Genomic DNA, 24,376 nt, shown 5'->3' on the forward strand with positions numbered 1-24,376 from the left:
GTGTGTGTGTGTGTAATATTTATGTAAGTTGTGTGTAATTTTACAACTGATCATTTTTTTCACTTCCCAGCACTATCCTTCCCGATCTGTCACTTTCCAGCACTGTGGAATGGCTTTAAACCTTTGCAATGCAAAACAGTGATTAATGAATTTCATTTCTGGAAACTATGATGCCCCTTAGCTTCAGATGTCTAAAAATACATTTCCAACTCTTTTGTCTTTATTGCTGTTTATTATTGTCTTTATAAAGCCATGCTGAAAATCAATAATTATTTTAAGGTTCATAAACTGGGGATTAAAAAATTCAAACACTTAAAAACATATCAACATGCATTTCTACATATAACATATAACAAACATACATTTCTAATTAAAGGTAATGTTTTTATAAAGTGCAGATTTTGGAGGATATAAATAAACATAATGTCTTATTTTTGGAATGCTGTTTTTTCTTTCTTGTTTGGACAAAATGCAAGGACTACTCCTAAAAAAATATATATATAATGTATTAACTAAAAAACCTGATCTTAAGCTGCATACACACGTCCAATAATTGTCGTTGGAAACAAATGATCGGACGATAATCACTAACGAAAATAGTGCACAACGACAGGCCAACAACGAAAATGAACGAGGAATGTCGCTGAAAACGATGGACCATCCTAGTGGATCTGTTTGGGCGCCGATCGTCTGCTATCTATAGTGTGTACCGTCGTACGGGGATTGTGCTGCTTGTGCTGCAGTATATATATATCTGAGTTCCAGGGTTCCAATATATAAATATATACATAATGTGTGTGTAAATATATATATATTTATATATATATGTGTGTGTAATATATATGTAAGTTGTGTGTTCACTTTCCAGCACTGTCCTTCCTGATCTGTGTCACTTTCCAGCGCTGTTCTCTGTCCCTCCTCTTCTTCATCACTTTCTAGCGCTGTTCTGTTCCTCAATGTTAAAGTTTACCTGGCTCGCAACCGTTAATAAATGACACAATGCAAATTTTAACAAAATACAAAATTTTTAGGTATAAAAAAAAAAAAATATTCATATAAAATTTTGAAAACATTGCATATAAAATAAATAGAATACCAACAAAAGTATGTACAAACATATGTAACAAAAGAGGCTCACCCTAAACATGAAGGTAAAATATTTTCATCTAGTGTGCTTGACCCCTAGTTGCAGTTCTCAGTACCCCTGACATTTTTCCAGTGTGCTTTGCAGTGTTTCTATCCTTTGCAGCAAGTTTACCTTTGAAATGTCACCTGTTTGGGAAAATAAAAAAGCATATTGAGTTTCCAGATATTGTACAGGTAAGTTGACACATGGATATGACACATTTTTCTGCAAGCACAATGTATGAATGCTTACCAACACATTTCAGCTCTCCTCTCCTCATACCGCCAATGCTCTCCGTCTGCCCTGATGTGTCTGGCTCAGGGCTTTCCTGCTCTCCCTCTGGAATAAAATCAGGAGCCGCAGTTGCAATATATAAAAAATAAATGTGTACAGAAAAAACATTAATTACATAATCTACACATTACCATATTTAACCTGTATTCAGAGGTCGGAACTCGAGTCGCATGAATTGGACTAAAGTCCGACTTAAGTCACCTGATAAATGACTTGCGACTCAACTTGTGACTTGTTTTCTCTGCTGACAGCTGAAGGGAAAACTTAGAAGGCAAGAAAGGTGGAGAGGAAGGCAGTGAGGCTTCTGTAACTTAAGACCGCCTTCCTCCGTGCTTTTCTTGCATTCTAAGTTTTCTCCTCTGATAGCTGAAGGGGGAGGGGGAGAGCAGTGTAACAAAAGCCTCACTGCTTTCCTCCCTTCCCCGTATAGCTGTCAGAGGAGAAAGCTGTGGACTTAGAATGCGATCCTGTCCTCAAGAACAGGATCAGAGCTCTGTTTCTATATGGGGACAAATGGGGATAAGTGAAGTGACCTGACTTGGGACTCAACTTGGACTTGAAGGTTGACAACTTAGTCCAACCTCTGCCTGTATTTAATCTGTTTCCACACTGCCCGCACATCATCTGTCCAGCAATCTGCAGCATTCTCAGCCTCCTTTTAGCTGTGCAAAAATGTACCTTTTTTAGCATCCCCTGCAGTTCCTCCGAGTCTGTGCTCAGCTGAAGGGTATTTCTGGAAATGCGAGCAGCCAAAGAGCAGGGTAGTTCCTGGTTACAACCTTGTCCTGCATTTGGCTGCCAGCTGTATTTATACCTCCCTGATTCCAGGCTCTAGTTGTTGGATCCTCAGTGCACCTTCTCCCTCTCTGCCAGCTAGTCATTTGTATGGATTCTCTGTGTTTGACCTCAGCCTGTTACATGACTCTGTTTTGTCCGCTGCCTGTCCTGACCTCGACCTGTTAATTGACCCTGCCTTGTCTCCAGCCTGCCCTCACCTCAGCCTGCTACCTTAGCTTCGCCTTGTCTGCAGCCTATCAGTCCGATTGGACTGTACCTCCTGCTGTCACCTAAGTACCAGATCTGCGCTATTCCTACACCGGAGCCCTCTGTCCCGCTTGCCCCCGCTGGGAAAGCCTGGAGTCGCGACCCGGTGTTCTCCCAGCAGCAAAGTAGTCCAGTGGCTATTAGGGTCACCTGCCCATCATGCCTTGTGAGGTGCTCTGATGAAGACTGGGAAACACTTCACCTTGACCTCGCGCCCAAGGTAATCCCGCGTCACCTGCCAGAGGGTGCAGCCTTAACACTATCTCTCTACATTTTAGGTGCATACCTGGGTCAAGATCCACTATTGAGGTACACATTTCCCCCTCAGTTTACTGCATTGGGGAAGCAATAATCAACTCTGCAGAAAGAAAAAATAAATCTACTTAGCATGTATGTTCTTGGTTCATTTTTAGTCTTCAGTATATGGCAATCCTACCTTCATGTTCAGGGTGAACCTCTGCCTTTTGCTATGCCTCTTGCTATGCCTCTTGCTCTGCCACATGCTCCCTAGCAGCCAGCCTTTTTTGTTTTAAAGCTTGTCGGCCTAATAAAAACAAAATTACTAAACATAACCAAAAATGCAGGTTCCCCTCTCCCTAAACATCTGGTAAAGTTACTAAGCACAGTCAAAATTTAATAGTTGCACTTACGGCAATGCGATGTTGGAAATTGTCCAACATGACCCTCTGGTGATTCTTCAGGTCAGACCACCACTTACGGAGCTGTTCCTTCGAACCAAATTTCTCTTCTAGAATGCGATCCTTTCTTGCATTTGGACGTGGATAAATTTCCCTCCCGACATCATAATCTGCATAGTCAAGGATGCTCAACATGACCTCCAACTCAGCTTGGCTCATTGGTGAAGCTCCCCTTCTGATGTTGTGACTTGACTGTGGCATGTTTTGTAAGAGTGGTGGGAAATCTGGAGAGAAATCAACCTTCGTCTGAACATTCTTTCCTACGTCTTTTTCCTGGAACATTCTTTCTCAGGGCATTGTTAGAAGGTAGGTGTTGCTGCTTTGCCTGTCCTTGTGCTGTATTTGAGTGTGTAGGTAATGTGGAATGTTGAAGGTGACTAATGCAATTTTTTATTATGTTGCAGGTATCATGGCCTATGATGCGTTCAACAACCCAGATTTTGTTAATTCACTTGAAACCTGCAGATCCTATCCCTGCCTGCCAATGTTCAAAGGAATTGAACAAGGAGAGGGTGGTCGGGTACTGGCGCAGAAGATGTAAATGTACCTAAATTATGGAACTTCATTCTCTTGTCCTTTACCACCGATCACGAGGAAGGTCGCCTGTCAGTGTGCAGCCTGGGAGAGGAGAACAATGATCCAGGGCCAAGTACACAGAACCTTGATGAGACTCCTGACATTTTCATGACACAAGACCAGGTAAGTTACCAACAAATATTTTTTATTGTACAGTTTATGAAAACCCAGGAATAATTAAAAAAAAAAGAAAATTAGTAAATTTTTATTGCAGTGAAACACACATTGTGGTCAATTTTCAATTATCATGCTATCTTGCCATTCCACTGCTCCAGTGGTATTGAAGTACTGCAAGTACTTGGTTCATTTTTCTTTAGCTGACCAGTGAATTGGCTGCTGCTTTCCCCTGGTGCCATGTGTGGTGCTGTAGCAATATCGTGTTCCATTAGTGGGCCAAATGATGCACTGCAATTTTTCCGGCGAAATTATGCAGCAAACGTAGACTACCTTGTCAGTTTTGTCTATGCATAGATTTATAGCAGTATGAAATATTCTGAAGCGATTTACTAAAATACTGAATGCATTCTCTACCACCCTCCTAGCACAAGGTAACCTGTAGTTGAAATTATTCTTCTGAAGGAATGGTTTTAACAAGTTGTCATGTAATCCAAACGCTTCATCTGCAACAAACACAAAGTTCATTCGCTCTAAATTTTGCCTATTACTAGGAAGGTGCTGTTGCTTGTTGACCAGCTTTTGGTGGAATGGCGTAGCTTCTAGGACCCCTACATCAGACATGGACCCATTTTTCCCTATGTCAACTAAAACAAATTCATAATGCACCTTCACATTTGCCATGAGCACAATGCTGAAAAACCTCTTGTAATTGTAATAGAAGGATCCCCTGTCTACAAGTGGGATGAGCCTTACATGTTTTCTATCAATTGCTCTTTCACAATTAGGAAAGTTCTGAAACTGCTCATACCAGCAGCCTCACCCCCCTTCTAAACCTAATTACCCTCCATCCCACCAATATGAGCCCCGCCACTGCCCTTCCTCCGGTCAGCCAAGTGACTATAACTTTGGCAATGAAAGCCGCCAATATACCAATTTGTAACGTGATTGTGTCAAAACAATTTATTCCACTTATGTTGCTGTTAATATTGTTTTTTTTACTTTTTATGTTCTATAGATTTGCAAAAAAAAGTTGCACTTAAATAAGTGAATGTTATCTATTTTTATGAAGTAAAAGTGTACATTCTTTTGCATAATGATTGTATGGGGTAATTACCTCATGTACTCATCTTTCAAGCAGTCAATAATTGCTGCACACGTCTTAGGGATGATATGGCCCATTGATTGCATTGAGATCCCACTTGAGAACTTTGCTCACTGTTTGGCTTGTGAAACAAGTGGAATTTCAATCAAGTGGAGTTAGAAAAAACAGGAGTTTGAAAACAAAAGGAGTTAACCACTTATAGTAACCACAAACTGTAAGTAAATGTTTATCCTTGTATCCTTGTTAACTCCTTGTAAACAAACAAACATTGTTACTGGGAAAATGAGTGGTAGCAAGGTGGAAAGTTTGGTTCAGTGCACAGTCTGTCACATGAATGCACAAATGGAGCAACGGCTCGTAGGTGAATACTGCTGACAGATGTGTGCAAGTTGCTTTTCTGGTATCTCGCATTGGAGAGCTGGAAAGCACATTGCAACACTGAAATTACTGGATCACCTTGAGAGGGTCTCCTGGCAGTTAATGGCTTAGATTTGGAGGGTAGAGAGGTTAATCAGGATGAGCATGTAGGGAGTTGGGGCAATTTAACTAGAGGGAGTGGTAGGAGCACCCAGAAAAGGAAGGCCAGCCCTGGGTTTGAGCACCCCAACATGTTTGCAAAGTTATGTGAAGATGTGCAGGTGGCAGACCCAGTGGTGGCAACTCTAGATGTTACTGCTACCCCTAACAGCCGGGAGAGCAGCACATCTAGTAGTGGTGGGGAGGGAAACGCAGGAAGGAAAAGACAATTGGTAGTCATGGGGGATTCTGATAGAATAGTTTGTCGCCCAGATCCCTTCAACTGAATGGTTTGCTGTCTCCCTAGTGCCAGGGTTCGGCATGTGGTGGACCGAGTGGACAAACTACTGGGAGGGGCTGGACAGGACCCAGCTGTCTTGGTCCATGTTGGAACCAATGACAATATAAATGGAAGATGCAGGATCCTTAAAAATCAGTTTAGGGAACTACGTTTCAAGTTGAAGAAAAGGACCTCCAAAGCTATGTTCTCTGGAATATTGCCAGTGCCATGCGCAACACAGGAAAGGCAGAGGGAGCTTAGGCAGCTAAATGCATGGCTTCAGCCCTGGTGTAGAAGGGAAGGGTTTGGGTTCATAAAGCACTGGACTGACTTTTCAATGGGGTACAACCTGTATGCCAGAGATGGTTTGCACCTAAACGAAAGGGGGTCTGCTGTGCTTGGGAAAAGATTTAGGGGAATGGTGGAGGGATATTTAAACTAGGACAGAGGGGGGTGGGACAGTCAAATAAGGTGGCAGAAAGGTTAGTCAGGCGTCAGACACTAGTGGAAGGTGGATTGTGGATAGTTGGGGGGAGGATTATGGAAAATTGTAAGGAGCTTCCCATGTTACAAACAAACATTGGATTGTGCAGTACTAGTTGCATTGAAAAACAAAATGATTTGGCAAACAATGATGGTAAAAGCAGCAATGGTTTAACGAGCCTGTTCATCAATGCAAGAAGTCTAGCAAACAAGATTGGGGAGTTGGAAGCTTTAATGAGCGAGGGGGATTTTGACTTAGTTGGTATTGCTGAATCCTGGCTTTGTTCTTCGCATGACTGGGCTGTCAATATTCCTGGGTATACTCTCCTTCGTAAAGACAGAGTCAAATGAAAGGGTGGGGGTCTCTGTCTGTATGTGAGAAGTAATCTAAAAGTGAATGTGAAAGAAAAAATTGCGGAGGCAACAAACAATGAGGTTGTGGCATTATGGGTGGAGTTGAATGTGGGGTTGAATAACACACAATTAACTATTGGAGTCTGCAATAGCCCCCCCCCCCCCCAGTGCTAAGGAAGAAATAGAAAATCAACTACTAGCACAGATAGAAAAAGCAGCAAAAAGTGGAAGTGTTTTAATCATGGGAGATTTAAACTACCCTGACATTGACTGTAGTAATGGCACTACAGGAACAGCAAAAGGGAAGAAATTTGTGAATTTAATACAAGATAATTTTATGGTACAGTTTATAGAAGCCCCAACTAGAAATTAAACTCTGCTAGACCTAGTTCTTTCTAACAATGCAGAGCTTATAACAAATGTGCAAATAAAAGAGAATCTGGGTAGCAGTGACCATAATATGATTTCATTTAATGTAAGCTGTAAACAGGAAGCAAAAACAGGAAAGATAAAAACATTTAATTTTAAAAGAGCAAATTTTCCATTATTAAGGGTGGCTCTCTCTGACTTGGACTGGGAGACAATATTGTCCTCAAAGAATACAACACATAAATAGGAATGTTTCAAGTCTGTTCTACAAAAGCAAACTGAAAAATAGATTCCAATGGGTAATAGGTTTAAGAGGCAAATTAAAACCTATGTGGCTTACAGCTGATGTTAAAAAAGCCATAAGGAACAAGAAAAGAGCATTCCAAAAATATAAAAATATAAAAGGGATCACCTTCATCATTTGAAACCTATAAAGAATATACCAAAAGATTTAAAAGTGAGATTAAATGTGCAAAACGTCAAAATGAAAGACAGACTGCAAATGAAAGTAAGGCAAACCCCAAAAAATGTTTCGAATATATTATTAGCAAAAAGATTGGATCTTAGCATGTAGGTCCCTTAAAGGATGTCACTGGGTTGGTAACTGGGGGTAAAGACAAGGCAGATTTACTAAACACTTTTTTTTAGCTCTGTTTACACAAAGGAAAATGGAAGAGCTCAAGTCCAAATTCATAGTAGCAATGTCACTGCCTTAAATGAGTCACAATGGCTCAGAATGATATGATTGAGATACAGCTGGGAAAAATTAAGGTTGACAAAGCACCAGGACCTGATGGATTACATCCACATATAATCAAAGCGCTGAGCTCAGTTATTTCAAAGCCATTATTTCCAATTTTTAGAATTTTTACCTGGCAAGGTACCAGTGACTGGATGGATTGGCGTAACGCCAATGTGGTTCCTATCTTCATAAAGGGAGTAAAGTCATTACCAGGTAACTACAGACCCGTTAGTTTAACGTCCATAGTTGGGAAGGTCTTAGAGAGTTTGATAAAGAGCCACATGGAGGAGTTTCTGCTAGATAATATTATAAGTGATAGTCAGCATGGCTTCAAGAAAGACAGAAATTGTCAAACAAATTTACTATCTTTTTATGAGGAAGTAAGTAAACAGGTAGACAGTGGAATAGCAGTTCATATAGTGTACTTGGAATTTGCTAAAGCATTTGACACTGTACCCCACAGACGGTTAATATGCAAGTTAGGGTCGATAGGTTTAGAAAAGTCAATCTGTAAATGAATAGAGAACTGGCTTAAAGATCGCATTCAGAGAGTTGTAATTAATGATTGATACTCTGAATGGTCTAAGGCAGGGGTCTGCAACCTGCGGCTCCGGAGCCACATGCGGCTCTTCAGCCTCCTTGTTGTGGCTCCCTTCGGCTGCCGCGGGGAGATCTCTGATGGGGATCCCCTTCCTTCCAAGACACTGCGGAGGAGGGGGATTCCCTATCCGGTGTTCTAATGAAAAAAATCTACCAGTGAAATAAATCTACCACGGGGCGTGTACAAATGGGTGTGTACAATGACATCCCCCTCCTTTGAACCCCATTGAGAAGAGACGTTTAAGGGGGGATATGATCACCCTGTATAAATATATAAACGGTCCATATAGAGAACTCTCTTCCCCATTATTCACTTTAAGATCATTACAAAGAACAAGAGGGCACTCTTTGCATCTGGAGGAAAAGAAGTTTAAGCTCCAGATAAGGAGGGGATTCTTCACTGTAAGGTCTGTGAAAATGTGGAAACGGCTCCCTCAGAAAAGTAGTTTCAGCAACTACTATAGATTGCTTTAAGAAAAATCTGGATGTTTTACTAGAAGCACAGAAATTAACTGGGTATTAAGGCGTTAAAGTAAAAATTACAGTGACTGTTGATCCAGGTAACATCCGATTGCCTCATGGAATAAGGAGGGAATTTTTTTCCCCTGTTAAAGCAAATTGTCCCCGGGTTTTTTTTTTGCCTTCCTATGGACCAATTATGTCTTATAGGGTTTTATATCTGGGATATGTTTATTTCCCTAGTGGTTAAACTTGATGGACTTATGTCTTTTTTCAACCTAACCTACTATGTAACCTACTATGTAACTATGTCCTGCAGAGATCTTCCAGTGGCAAGGTAACGTGGCAATCAACCGCTGTTGAGCTGTTACGGACTTTCTCATGCAGGTATCCTGTTTCTGCAGAAAAGGCAGATAATTTGTGAAACCACACATCTGAAGGTAATTTGTGAAGTCATCTGGGGATGTCAAATGCAGTTCCCATAGCAGATTTTCATGGGAAAGTGGGTCTCAGTCCATCAACCAATCTTGACCCCACACCCTGCGCATCTTTACAACTTGTCCTTGCAGATCATGTTCATCTTGCTCCTCACTTAGCACATACATCATAGCAGGAGCTACTTTTTTCTTCAGTAAGAAGATGTGGAAAGCCATATTGCAGAGGGAATTAAGTGAACAGTCTTCAGGATGAACGTTTGTTGACAAAAATGACCGCTCGTTCGTACACACATTCCATTTTTTAATACTCATTACCTTCATTACACATTATCTTCGTAATTGTGAATAATGGTTGATCTGTCGTTAGTCATTCGTCTTTCAATGACAACTATTGCACGTGTGTACGTAGCCTTAAAGTGCACATGTCAAACTTTCAATAGTTCAAGAGCTTGCAACTCTAAGCCACTTATAAATTCACATTTCAAAGTTTTCCTGTTCAGCAGCTGAACCAACACGAAAGCACAGGAGACAAAAGTTAACACATACCTAAAGTGGACCTAAATTGATAAAATATGAAACCTGTATTTGCTAAACTAGTTCTATAGAATGGTAATTCTCAATAATGTCTGAAGGTACAGTTTATTTTTTGTCTCTAGTAGCTGCAATAATGTACTTTGTGTAGCAATTTGCTGAGCAACTAAGCTGCATACTCATTATGGGTCAGTGATTCAGAAAGTGTAAAAGGGAGGGAACTGGGACACCAACCAACCGAGTTGTATTCTCCTAAGAGAACAAATGGGAGAGAGTTTTTATCCTTCATCAAAATAGTGATATCTCTAATAAAAAATGTAATACATGATCCAGTAAGCACACTTGCCCTCATATTCTTCAAGGAACTTGGACTCAAACTTACAGCAGGCCAGAAGTTCCACATGAAGGAAAAACCCCAATAATGCCATCTTGTGTGAGCCCTGAGCCAAGGAAGCAAAGCCACTCAATGTGCTGGATTGAAATCAATGGCTGGAAAACATTTTATAAAGAACACCTTTCATTTTTGTATTCCAGAAAATCCAGAAGATCCAGTGTGGAGGAGAGGGCTAACAGAATCCAGGCGACTGCTGTCCCAGCAGCTGCTGCAACTGAAAAATTAAGTCAGGAAAAAGGTTTAACATATTAATATTACATATTTAAGTAATGGTGACTTATGGTATTTGAATTGATAAGCACACACACCGTCTTCGAGAAGCATCAGGGTTAGTACATAACACATAATATTGCTGCCCCTGCTTCTATTGGAGTAGGAGCTAGCCACCCAAATGTCATAACACACCAAGAAGAACTATTTCTTTCAAGTGTTAATGCAACTGTTTACTATAAACATACAGAAAAATAACACATACTAGTTTTTAATAAAAATCTTGAAGAGATTAAAGAAATGTATTTCATACTCAATGTCTGGTTATCATGCAGTGAATCAGTCAGGAACATTTCCAAATCTGATTTTTAAGTTTGTCGCTTCTAAGCTGTTTGAAACATTGTTCTTTAATGCTATGAATTAGTCAGTGATGTCCACTTGGATAGGGGATAATCTCTAAATCTCAATATAGATTACTTAGTACAATTAAAATAAATATATACTGGTAGTTGCTATGCAGGAGCATCAGACTAATTATTTTTTGGCTTTTTATCATAAGATAATGGACACATTGCTGCCAGTAGGCAAATCCCTGTCATATAAAAACTGTTTCTCTCCCTAGCAATTTTGATGAAAACTACAGGTGGACATGGATTAAAATGGAATTATCTAATTGAAATTCATCCTCAGTTTTGCCTTGGATGGAATGCATGCTGATCAAACACAAATCTACATGAACTCATTCAAACCGAATGCAAAGGCAAAACTGCAATTTGCTATATAAACAAATTTTTTAAAATAGGTAAAATGTCCTATATGAAACTTAAACAATCTCGCATGTTGTTCATTAAAAAACATTATTTTTCAAATGTAGGTTTTGCTAGAACCATTTTGACCATGAGACAGTTTTAGATATGTACAGTAAAGATAAGTACAAAGTGCAACTCTACCCACAGAGGATGTAGTAATTATAGCAGGGGATCCCTGACGACCGAAAAGATATTTCAAGGGTTCCCCCATGTTAAACCGGTTAAGAAACAATATATTAAACATAACATATTACCTAACACTACATCAGGAATAGATACATCAGGAATAAATTGTGGCTACATAAAAAAAATTACAGATATAACGTTTTCAGAAAAAATACGTCATACAGTACACTTCAGTATTCAATGTATTCCCAGTTGTGGAAGAAGGCGTGGCACAGAACATCTTCTTTTAGTTGAACATTAACTAAACAGCACACAAAACTTACATGATAGATATCTCCCATACTCAGGGGTTCAACAAATCCCTTCCAATAAAACCATATGCTCCAAAATTTTTCATTTTGGTCATGAGGGCCCACTGTCTTCCATGAGCATGATATCATTAATAACGTGAAACCACAGTGCTATGGAGGGTTAGGAAGATGACTTTCATTTCAATGGGATACATAATTTTGCAACATTTAGTAGGGGTCTGACTACTGAGGTTTTATGAAACTTGAGGGAGAGGGAGCTATGTTACAACAAAAAGAAGGATGATTCTTGAGGGTGGTCAACCTAGCCGGGTCTAGCCAAGGAGATACATGTATCTGTTCCTTGCAAGCCAGCTGTTTCAGTCTGACCCACTGTTTGGATTTAGAGTTACGTGCCCAATCTACAACTCTGACCAGGTGGGATGCCACATAATATTTGTAAAACTCCTGTACTCCCATCCCACCTACTGCTTTGGCTTTAAACAACAATCTGCTAATCTGCTATTAAGTCTGGGTCACTGGTATCCCAAATAAATTGGAATATGCTCTTTTTATCTTGTTAAAAAAAGGTTTAGGAATCAAAATGGGGAGAGTTTGGAACAGGTAGAAAAATGGTATCACATTTATTTTTACCACCTCTATCTGACAGAACCAGGACAGGGTATCAGATGTCCACTGTTGTAAATCCATATTATCAGAGGTCAGTAAAGGGATCGGATTCAGTTGGAATGTGGGTAAGGGGTCTCTCGCCAGCCTCATCCCTAAATATCTTAACCCTTCCCGCGTCCATTCTGATATAGTGTCATTGATTTTAAAATTGGACAGGGATAAATATAAAAATAATTGGGGATAATGGGCAGCCTTGTCGTGTTCCATTGCAGATAAAATATTCCGAAATATGCCTATTGACCTGCACTGCAGCCATGGGATGTGAGTACACTAAGCCTATCCAAGAGAGCATGTGAGGCCCTAGCCCTATGTGAGGTAAAGTTTGTGTCATGAACATCCACTCTTCCTACACCTTCTCAGCATTAGTAGATAATAGGAAGGCTGGGGTGGAGTATCTGCCTGCCAAATTGATCCAGTTAAGCACCTTGAAGGTGTTGTCTTGTGCCTTCCGCATCAGGACGAATCTCACCTGGTCAAAGTGTACTAGTTTTCAGATTAATTTCTGCATCCTTACCGCCTAAACCGTGGGTAATATTTTGAGGTCCTGGTTCAAAGGAGATATGGGGCAGTAACTGGCACAGCTGGATATGTACTTCCCCTTCATCGGGATCACAGTGATATGGGCCTAGGTGAATCCAGGGGGAAAACACTGCCCTCTGAAATAGCAGTAAAATCCTTTGTCATGTATAGTAACAGGGTCTCTTTAAAATACTTTAAAGAGAACCCTGTGGGGCCTGGGGCTTTTCCCGAAGGGGTATTGGCTATAGTCCCTTGTATCCCTTAACTACTAATGGATCACTATCCAGGGGTGTTGTTTAATTTAAAATAGGGCCCTATTTCAGCAGTTATCTCACTGGACTCACGCAGCATACACTCAATCAACAACCAATTCTAAAACATGGGAGACTCATAGGGGAGTAGCACTTTAATTATGGGGGTGTGGTCTGAGAGAATTGTCTCCCCAATAATGCAGCTTTTGATGCAGTGCAAATTAGTTTGCTGGACCCAAAAATGATCAACCTGGTAGTAAGTCTGATATGGGTGTAAAAAAAAGGTGTAATCCCTCTCTTAAGGGTTAAATGTAAAGACCCTAATCGGCTCCATTTAGGAGTCGTTGGGTGTAGCCACAATTAAAATGGTAAAGGATATGTGGAGATGTGGGGATGTAAAGCACTAGAGGGGGTAGAACAGGAAGGTTCGCGCTGAAAGGCCTATCTGCTATGCTGAAGCTCCTATTCCAGCTATAACTTGAAGATCGCATAACAGTGGGTCTGGCACATGGGTGGCAGACTCTGTAAGGGGGCAGCTCCCACTAGTTTCTCCACTTGTGAACCGGTCATATTAATAACACAGATGAAAAAATATAACAGTTGCTTAAGTACATTAGATAATATACATGTCAAAATCTTTCTAACCCAGATATGCATATTCAACTATGTCATGTCAATACAAACTTCCTCTCTGTGAAAATATTCTGAAAAACTAAATAACCACTTGTTAAGGGAAGAAACAAAAATTTCTGTAAATTGAACAGCAGTTTCTTAGTGGCCATTTGCCAGGTATCCTCTGGGGGACAATTCAGCAGGGTTGGGAAATTTTGGTCACAAAAATCTGGCAAGTCCTCCAGGGACCGGAACATAGCCGGTCTACCATCCTTGAAGGCCGTGAATTGAAATGATAGCGGGTATCTTTTTTGCAAAATCATTCCAACTAGGGATGAGCGAGCGAGTTTTTAAAACTCGACCTTGCAGCGAATGTAGCCATTCTCGCTTACCAAAATTGTTAGCAAGAATGGCCAGTGTTCGAAAATCGCCGATCGAGCACGAATTAAAAAAAAAACACAGGAAGATTCCTAGGGAATCCTGTGAATCCCTTGTGAATCCTCCTGCTATAATTTCCTCAATCTTCAGATGGTTTTGCAAAATTGGTTTGCCGAAATTTCGCAGAACCATCGGAAGTTTGAGGAAATTTTCACGAGAATGCTAGAGGCATTCTCACTTATCCCTAATTCCAACAGCAGTTTCAGGGATCTGTGAAAGGCCAATGCGTGGTAGGTAACTACCACGGTGAGTTTAACGTCCATAGTTGGAAAGGTGCTAGAGAGTTTTTTAAAGAACCACAAAGGAGATTCTGCTAGAAAATAATATTGTAAGTAGGGATGAGGGTGCGAGATTTGTAAGTTCCATCTTGCGGCGAATTGAGCCGCTCTCGCTTACCGAATTTTGTAATTCACCATGAGGTCGTGTTCTCACCGAACAAACAAGGGAAAATGCAGGTGGCAGGAACAGCGACTATTTGGGTCGGGAACGGCGTGGCTGGGAGTGAATCATTTGCTCCCAGGATGCACAGCAAGGCCAAACAGCCCAATCAGGAGAGATCTCAGCACAGGCATATTTACAGGGAAGGAGAAAGGGGTTAGTCACTCCATCTTGTGTTCTGTGTCAGAGAAAGAAGCAGGGAGAGAAGTGCATTGTGACAGGGACAGGTTAGGAGCCTTCTGTATATCTTGAAATATACAGATTGTACAGTTTTTGATGCTACCTCTTGCTATCTAGCAAAAAAGGCAGAGACATTTCTGTCCTACTCTCCAAAAAAAAAAAAAAAACAGATATCTCATTCTGATAGCACTTGCTACCTATCAAAAAAGCCAGAAAAATGTCTGTATTTCTCTCAAAAATTTACAAATATTTAATTCTGATAGCACTTGCTCTCTATCAAAAAAGCCAGAAAAATTTCTGTATTTCTCTTAAAAATATACAGATGTTTTTAATTCTGATAGCACATGCTATCTATCAAAAAAGTCAGAAAAAGTTCTGTATTTCTCTAAAAAAAATACAGATATTTCATTGTGATCCCACTTGCTATCAATCAAAAAAGCCAGAAAAATGTCTGTATTTCTCTAAAAAAAATACAGATATTTAATTCTGATACTACTTGCTATTTACCAAAGAAACCGTTTGGAACAGGTGCATTTTTTCCCAAATAAGTAAAAGATGAGCGGTAGATGCAGGGGAAGGCTTGGCATTGGGCAACCTGCCACATCTGGCAGGGGGCATACTCCCCAGGAGTCCCCCACTGTAGGACAGCTGCAGCAGCAAACCGTTGGAGGCAGCAGCACAAGTTGTCAAACAGGTCTGAGATGTGTGCGGAGCATCAATACACTGGTAGATTTATTGAGAGGGCGTACTACAATCATACAGCCACTTCATTGGGAGAGCATTGTGGACTTGGTCTCAGGGACCTCAAGTGCAGGCTCTTCTTCTGTAGCAGCAGCAGCAACCTGCACAGCCGTGACAGGAGAAAAGTTAGTTAGCGTGGCTAATGTGCCTGTACCTCCCGATGACTCCCCCCTTGACGAACAGCCTGAGGATCAGTCATTGCGAATTTCAGAGCAGGAGGCAGACTTTGAGACCCTTGGAGAGTGTGGTCAGCACTTGCTGGACGAGGGTTCTGCATCAGTGGCTGCATTTATCACCTGGGAACCACCGCTGTATGTAAGGGCTAGCAGCAGTTCCAAAACAGACGTAAAGGAAAGGCAGCAGCAACAGACTGGGGATGGACGGGGCCACAAATCTGCCTCATGTGAGTCCCAAAGAACACACGGATGAGTGGGCACAAGCAGGGGAATAGTCAGAGAGGATGTGACCGTGGGGGAGATGGAGCTGGAGCAGATGCAGGGCACCCAGCAGATGCAGAGGCAGGCAAGGAAAAAGAGCAGCAGAGTGGTTGCACGCACCTCCCCAGTGTGGTCCTTTTTCACGCCGAAAGACGATGACGGGTGCGTAGAAATCTGGATCCTATGCCACAGGCAGATTCGCAGAGGCAGGCTGGATCACATTTGGGTACAACATCCGTGCTTTGGTTGGATTAGGAGGCTTCAGGGTTTCCCATCCCTCTTTCAGCCTTCACTTCCATAATACCTTTCTCAGCTGCACCATCTTCTAATTGTGAACTGTTGTCATTGATTATAACCTGTTCAGGTCTCTCAAAGGGCCTGATTTATTAAAGTTCCCCAAGGCTGGAGAGAATACACTTTCACCACTGAAGCTGGGTGATCCAGTTAACCTGGAATGGATTTCTTCAGTCATTTGCTAGCAAATGTTTTGAATCCTGGACCAGATCCATTCCAGATTTGTTGGATCACCCAGCTTTACTGATGAAAGTGTATTCTCTCCAGCCCTGGAGAGCTTTCATAAATCAGGGACAAAGATTTTGCTAGGTGCAGCCACATGTTCTAAAGCTGCAGCAACATATACCTCAGAGTCTTCATTTTCACCAAAGTCACAATCTGCGGCAGCCTCCACATTTCTTATGTAGGGGACAGTTTCTGCCTCTTCCCCTTCACTACTGTCACCAACAGCTACAGGCTCCCCACTGGCCACATAAGTGATGGCCCTAACCGCTTCACATTCAATGTCCCCAAAAGCTACTGCCCCTACACTGTCCATGTGAGGGGAAGCCTCAGCCTCTTCACATTCATCAAAAGTTGCAGCCTCTACACCAGAGGTAGTGTTGATAAGGAACATTTATCTGCATAAATATGGATATTATATCTCCCTATCAATGCAAATTCATACTCAAGAAATGAAGGTTCATGCACAAATGGTAGCTAGTCACTCAAACAGTTTATTAAGAACCAATTAAGAAGTTACCAATGTGGTCCCCTCTCCTTCTCAGGACCCACTGCCTCCTCCTACTGCTGTTGCTGTTGAGGCCTGTCAGTACTCCATTCACTAAAACTGTAAACTTCTGGGTGGCATTGACGATGCACCACCCCCAGCACTAGATGCCAGTTACCAATGCGGTCCCTGCTCGGTCTCAGGGCCCACCTACTCCTCCTCCTGATGTTGCTGCTGCCACCTGTCAGTACTCCATTCACTAAAATTGTGTTATACACTTCTGGGTGGGTGGCATTGTCAATGCAATACACCCAGCTCAAGATGCCAGTTACCAATGCGGTCCATGCTCCGTCTCAGGGCCCACCGCCTCCTCCTCCTGCTGTTGCTGCTGCCGCCTGCCCAGTACTCCATTCACAAAAATTGTATTGCACACTTCTGGGTGTCATTGAAAATGCACTACACCCAGCTCTAGATGTTAGTTACCAATGCTGTCCACGTTCCGTGTCATCCAGGTCATAAAACATAAGGCATGTCATCCAGGTCATGATGCAAGCTAGCAATTATTATTGTTAATAATAATCAAGATTTATATAGGGTAAACAAATTATGCAGCTATGTAAATTCAATAGGAATGCATACATTAAATAGCAATGCGTTTTGACACCAGAGACTGTTGCTAGTTGGGTTGAATTCACCCTTTTTCAATGTCCTAATGTTTATGCTGCCTTCTGGACTCTGTCCACTCCACAAAAATCCTATTTGCCTGTTGTCACTTTGCCTGACATTTTCTGGAAAATCACAAGGTCTTTTTTACCTTTTGTATTCTATTTGTATTTTGTATGTTCTCTTACACTTACCTAGCAAATTTGGTAAACAGGTAGACAGTGGAGTAGTAGTTGATATAGTGTACTTGGACTTTGCTAAAGCATTTGACACAGTACCCCACAGATGGTTAATATGCAAGTTAGGTTCAAAAGGTTTGGAAAAGTCAATCTGTAAATGAATAGAGAACTGGCCTAAAGACCACATCCAGAGAGTTGTAATTAATGACTCATACTCTGAATGGTCTAAGGTTTTCAGTGGTGTACCCCGGGGTTCAGTGTTGGGACCTTCACTGTTTAACATCTTTATAAATTATATAGAGTTTGGGATTAAAAGTACATTTTGTGTGTTTGCAGATAACACCAAACTATGTAATGGAGTTAAGTCCATACAGGATGTTTGATTGGGCAGCCAAGTGGCAAATTACATTTAATATAGATAAATGTAAAGTTATGCACTTGGGAGCTAACAACATGCATGCTTCATACTGTCTAGGGGGAATACACTTGGGGGAGTCAGAAATGGAAAAGGATCTGGGGGATCTAGTAGATCATAGACTTAACTGGAGCATGCAATCCCAAGCTGCAATATCTAAAGCTAGCAAAGTACTTTCTTGTATTAAAGGGGAAATAGACTGCAGAGATCGAGACATAATCCTGCACCTGTACAAAGCATTGGTCAGACCACATCTGGAATATGCAGTCCAGTTTTGGGCACCAGTGCACAAAAAGAACATTGTTGAATTGGAGAGAGTGCAGAGAAGGGTAACTAAACTAATAAAAGGAATGGAGAAGCACACATATGAGGAGAGATTAGCTGGACTGAATCTATTCTCCCTTGAGAAGAGACGTTTAAGGTAGGATATGATCACCCTGTAAAAATATATAAACAGTCCATATAGAGTACTCTTTTCGCCATTATTCACTATAAGATCAATACAAAGAACAAGAGGGCACTCTTTGCGTCTGGAAGTTTATGTCCTGGATAAGGAAGTGATTTCTTATCCAGGCCTCTTGCTGCGGGCTCTCTCTCACCATGTGGAGGCGTCAGCACCATCTTGGAAGCCTGCTGCTTGCCTATGTCCTGTGAAGCAGGCGTGAAATATATGCCGATTTGCCGCGAATGAGACCCGCTGGGTGTATTTGCAGGACCTCGGAGATCTTCCTACCTATCTCTGCCACCAGTGAAGATTAAGACTGCCAGTTCTGCCGATAGTTAAACGAGCAGGAGCAAAAGCAGTAAGTCCGTGCATCCTATCCGTCCATAGGCTTGACCTTGCCCCCCCATATAATGTAATTGTTGACACAGAAAGTAGTGTCAGTAGTGAGCTTCCGACGCAGAAAGTAGTGTTCCCCTGACTACTTTTCCTGTAACTCTATCCTTACTTACATCAACCTTCCATGTAAACTTTGCTAATAGACAATAAAGAAGGGTTTATAATTAAATTACATAATCATTTCATAATTATATGCTTTATTAACAGACACATATTGTATGTGATATAATAAACATGTAACTCACTGACCACCAATGGACGGGGTCACTTAAAAATGATCACAAATGCAATGGAATAATAATCAATATACAGGGCTTTTATTAGAGAGCTGTCTACTGACCATCAGTGTAAACATGCTAAAAATAGAAGGGGTTCATAGGCTACCATACAGTACCGGTATGTTGGAGGTAAACATAGTTGTACTAAATATACAGCTGATACCTGATAGTACAGTGTTAAGGGCACAACATACCAGATATTTAATTAGAAAAGGGCATGTTGATTAAGATGACCTCATCAATTTGTTTTCCTATACTCTCTTACACCCTACATCATTATATTTGTGGTTTCCCCAGATTACAGAAAACATAATTTCAGTGAGTTCAGGGCAAAGGTAGTGAGATTTTTACCACTAACAAATATGCCAATATAAAAATACATCCCCCACCAGCAATTTTGTGCCATGCTTTGTCTCCTGCTCCTGTCTTAAAGATATTCTTTATCATGCACCTAAATCAAAATAACTATACTATACTTTTTGTAACTCTATATTTTCCTTATTTCTATAAATCCCTCCCTAGCACACTTGGAAAGAAATAGAGGGAAGCGAGCATGGACTGTCCTGACAATAAATCTGTTTTCAATACGCCTATATTTCTGCTAGTCTCCCTAGCAATGTTTTACATCTAGGCAGTGGAATACCTAGTATAATTAATATTAGGAGCAATTTACCCCCAACCACTATACTCCTCTATACAGTATGTCACAATTATATTCTATTGTAAGAATGAAATAAATTATTACTAGTAATGTGCTGGTAAAAATTAAGCAGTAAAGATTTTCTTTATCTGAATGCTTTAAATATAATTATGTTGGTAAAAAAATAAATTAAAGAAAGTGGAAATGATCGACGTGCTGAATAAAAAAGAATAAATCTAATGTGTTAATAGCAATGCACATTCTGCACTGTGGTACAACATAGGGATTAAGACTGTGTGCTAAATAAACAAAATTTGAGGATTTATTAGTGACACTTGTAATGTAATTTAGCAAAACAAAAGGAAAATAGTGGATTGCTTTACTAGTGACAGGTCTAAAGGGGACTAAATTAAAGTAATGTATAGTAATAGAACTATATGGAACCCGGTAAATCATTAAATGGGGATGTTTTTTTTTTCCAAAATTATGTAAAGTTAGGGAAGCTAGAAAATGTTAAGTAACATGTAGTTTATGTTTCAGTTTTTGGTTTTAGGTTCAGTAGGTAAATTACATGGCCTGTGGAGACCAAAATTGCCCAGGCATTGAGGTAACTGAGCAAGCTATCTCTGAAATTTTAAAGTAAATAATAGTGATAAATACGTTTTAGTAAAAGGCATATTTATCCACACTGCAATTTTATCCTTCTCATCCAGTCAAATGCCTCTCTTTCCATCAGCACGTCCTCCTCAGCTCACACTCAGTCGGCAAAAAGCATAAAGAGCAGCCAATACCTGTGTCCTGGGTCTCTATGCTCACCTCTTCTAACTTCAATATTAGAAAAGTTAGGAATTATGGAAATGTACCCTTATATGTCACAACAAAGGTCAATAGTGTTGTTTCATATTGCTCATTATCCATGAGTAACTGCCTTTATTAAAGTGGTCCAATCTACTCCAAACTTCAACCAGACAGAAATAGGCTTTATTGATTGAACAATGCATATTGTTAATAAAGACTGGAGGTAGTGACCACCAAGTGAAAGCTTAGATATTGCTGTTTAAAAGTCCATCTGATACCATCAATTTAGCTTGGTAATCTGCAGCTACTTTTTTATGCATATGAAATTATATATATTTGGCTTTTTTCTGGTGGTATATACACTTGAGTGTATTTTCGAGTTCCATTAAAAAAAATACAATTCTATGATTTAAAAAATAGAAGAGAAGCAAACCTCTGTGGGATTTCTTTTGTGTGACATTTCATTTTATGTTTATCATTCTTGCTAAAGATGGTCTGAAGTGTGCATTTGTCTCCCCATATAAAGTGCCTAATAAGTGCCAGTGCCTTGATAAATGCAGCCTGCAATCTTTTATTCAATTGCTATTTGTATTTAGTTTTTTAGGATCTCAAGAGCAGATTGCTACTTCTTTTAAAACAATTGTTAGTATACTTTAATGAAATAATGCACAGCTTGTGTGCTATTATTGCTTGGGAAATTAGGTAACTAACTTTCTAATACCCAGCATGCTGAAACTGTAGCAAGCCACTTAACCCGGTATAATAGAGTATTGACTAGATACCGTGATATGTGCTAAAGTGTCTCAGTCATATTAAGGTTAAGCTTGTTTTGGACTGAATAGACTTTTCTATGACACATGCTTTCATATTGGGTTTTTTTTAATGTTTTTTTTAAACATATATTATTAGAAAGATTTAGCTTGTTCCAGTGTTTCTGCAGTGGGCATTGCAGGGACCATTGGTTCAGGAGAGGGATCAGCGGGGAAATGTTTTGAATAATACATTTTAATTATCCTTTACACTTTACACTGTTTAAAAGAACCATGCTGGAAGTTTTTTGTGAAGAAAATGGAGGTGAAAATTTTATTCGGCCAGTGGTCATCATGAAACAGGATTACCCTTGGCAACACCATCCAATGAAAATACTAGCCACCATATGGACATTCTTTTTGACTGATGAGGCCTGATTTATTAAATCTTTCAAAGACTGGAGAGAATACACTTTCATCAGTGAAGCAGGGTGATCCAGAAAACCTGGAATGGATCGGGTCCAAGACTGACAATATTTACTAACAAATAGCAAATGACATTAAAGAAATCCATTCCAGGTTTGCTGGATCACCCAGCTTAACTGATGAAAGTGTATCCTCTCCAGTCTTGGAAAGCTTTAATAAGTTAGGCCCATGGTGTGAGGGGTGGTCTCACCTCCTGACAACTACCCACCAAACCAAATGGCTTTGTCTAAGCCCTCTGTAAGGCTCTGGTCAGCACCTTTAGTAACCCTTATCACCTTTAGTAAGCCCTCGCTCTCCCAGCACTCGGTTGCCAGCAGGACTTACTGCGCAAGGGATGGTGTCTTGGGATGGGCTGGCAGCAAGCCAGGAGCCAACAGATAGCAGTACTAAGATTCCAACAGAGCCAAGTCCAGTATACAGAGCAGAGGTCATACACAGAATATCAGTTCACCAAACGAAGTACATAAGAACAAGACACAAACAAAGTCGGGGTCACAGGCAAAGGTTGGTCCAGGCAGCATAAACTCGCATTTTCAGAAACAGGCTAGGTCAGCAACAGTAAATCAGACGATAAATCTCCAGCACAGATTAGCCTAGCTAAACGCTACAACAGGCACTGGTGACTGGGAGCAGAGAGGCTGTAAAGTCCCAGCAGCCAATAGCAGTGCAGGGCTGAATCAGGAGCTGATCAGCCTCTAAAATCCCCTTCAGCTGTGCACAGCCTAACAATGGATGCTGGGGATGCCAAAAATCCACCAGGCTGCACATCTAATGGAAGGCAAGGACTGCTGGTATTCCAACTCTCCTGCCTGCCACAATTGACATTGCTGGACAAAACAGACAGTGTTTATTACCATGATATTGCACAGCACGGAGTTGCTGAACAGATGAGCATTTCCTAACACCCTCCCTAATGAAAACTTAAAGTACTTAAACAGTTTTTGGGCAGCATAAACTGAAACAGCAACTGGTAAAAGAATGGGGTTGATTGACTAAAGTAGTTTAGGATTGTCAGAAAAGTGAATTATCAGTCTGCAAGGAATAAGCAAAGAATTAATTTAGTAAATGAGGTGAAGCACTGCAGACTTCAAACATCCAACCATGTGAAATCATGTGTAAATTATTGTGCATTGTTTGAAAAGTTATTTTTCAACACATTCACTATGATAAGTGAATTACTGCTTACAGAATGATAATTCGCTTTACTAATTGAACAACCTAAACACCGTTAGTAAATCCTTAGAATTCACAGCAGTGCTGAAGAACTACTGCAGCTGTTCAAGTCACAGCTCAAAAAGCTTCCCCCTGAAGCTCACCTTTCCAACCTTCTGGAGTAACATATTAGAAAATAAGGGTGGAACCTTCTGAATCACTGCTGGAAGGAGAAGCAGGATGGGCTGAGGAAATTATTTGAACAACTTTTATTTCTGTTAATGATCAGGATAAAATACTCTACAGTGCCTGCAGCTACATGCGAGTATGGGTTTGCTTTAGAGCCTATTTACTGTCTCTAATACAGTAACAAATACATACCTATATACTTACAAATTCAAGAAGCAACTGATGTACCCATGTTTGAAGTGATCTACTGGATTTTTTGAGATATTTTGAACTGATCCATTGATGACATATTCTGCACTAGACACTAGATTTATGTACATGTGCTGTTTACTTTTCCTAGGGGTGATAGAAGTTTAAATTGAAGACACTCTGAAACATGGGTCAAGGAGAGAATGGGTTCATAATAAGTTTTACTGAAAGCTGAAAAATATTTCTATTGGCTTGAGATTTTATTCAAATGTATTGCCATTAATTTTGCATTGTTGAGGTTAATCTTTTTACATCACGATAATATTGTTCTGTGATGCCATTTCTGCTGTTGGTTGACATTTCTTACATTTTGTCTGTGAGGAACTGTGAAATATGTTACCACACGTTTTGTACAGATACAGGGTATGTCATGATATCTCATTTTTTGCTGGCAGCAAGCTACCACCAAGATTTAGATAGATGGCACTGTTAAAAAGTATATTAGAGGTTTCATTTATGAGTCTTTCACATTACCACCAAGGAAAAATAACTTGTTCACTTCCTGAAGCTAGCCAAATTAACTTATCACTCTTCTTTTGGCTTCTTTGGATGACTAATGCTTCCCCACAACGGTAGTAAATTCAGATTCACTGGCAAAAGATGAAAATACATTCAGTGCATTGCATTTGTCATAGCTGTGTGTGAATTTAACAATGATAATCACACAAGGTCATAGGCTGGAGACTGGGTAATGTCGATCTAGGGTCTGTTATAGCTGAGCATGTCTGAAGCAAAGGAAAGAATAATTTCGGCTCTTTTTTAAAGACCAACTCCAGGCTTGCCAGGGGCCATGGCTGTAGGAATCGAGTTTATCAGATGCCGTTTGTGAATGCACAGTCAAACCAACATAGACACTCATACATGGGGATCAACT

The sequence above is a fragment of the Pyxicephalus adspersus genome, chromosome 2, assembly GCF_032062135.1.
Source record: "Pyxicephalus adspersus chromosome 2, UCB_Pads_2.0, whole genome shotgun sequence".
In the NCBI taxonomy this organism is placed as follows: Eukaryota; Metazoa; Chordata; class Amphibia; order Anura; family Pyxicephalidae; genus Pyxicephalus; species Pyxicephalus adspersus.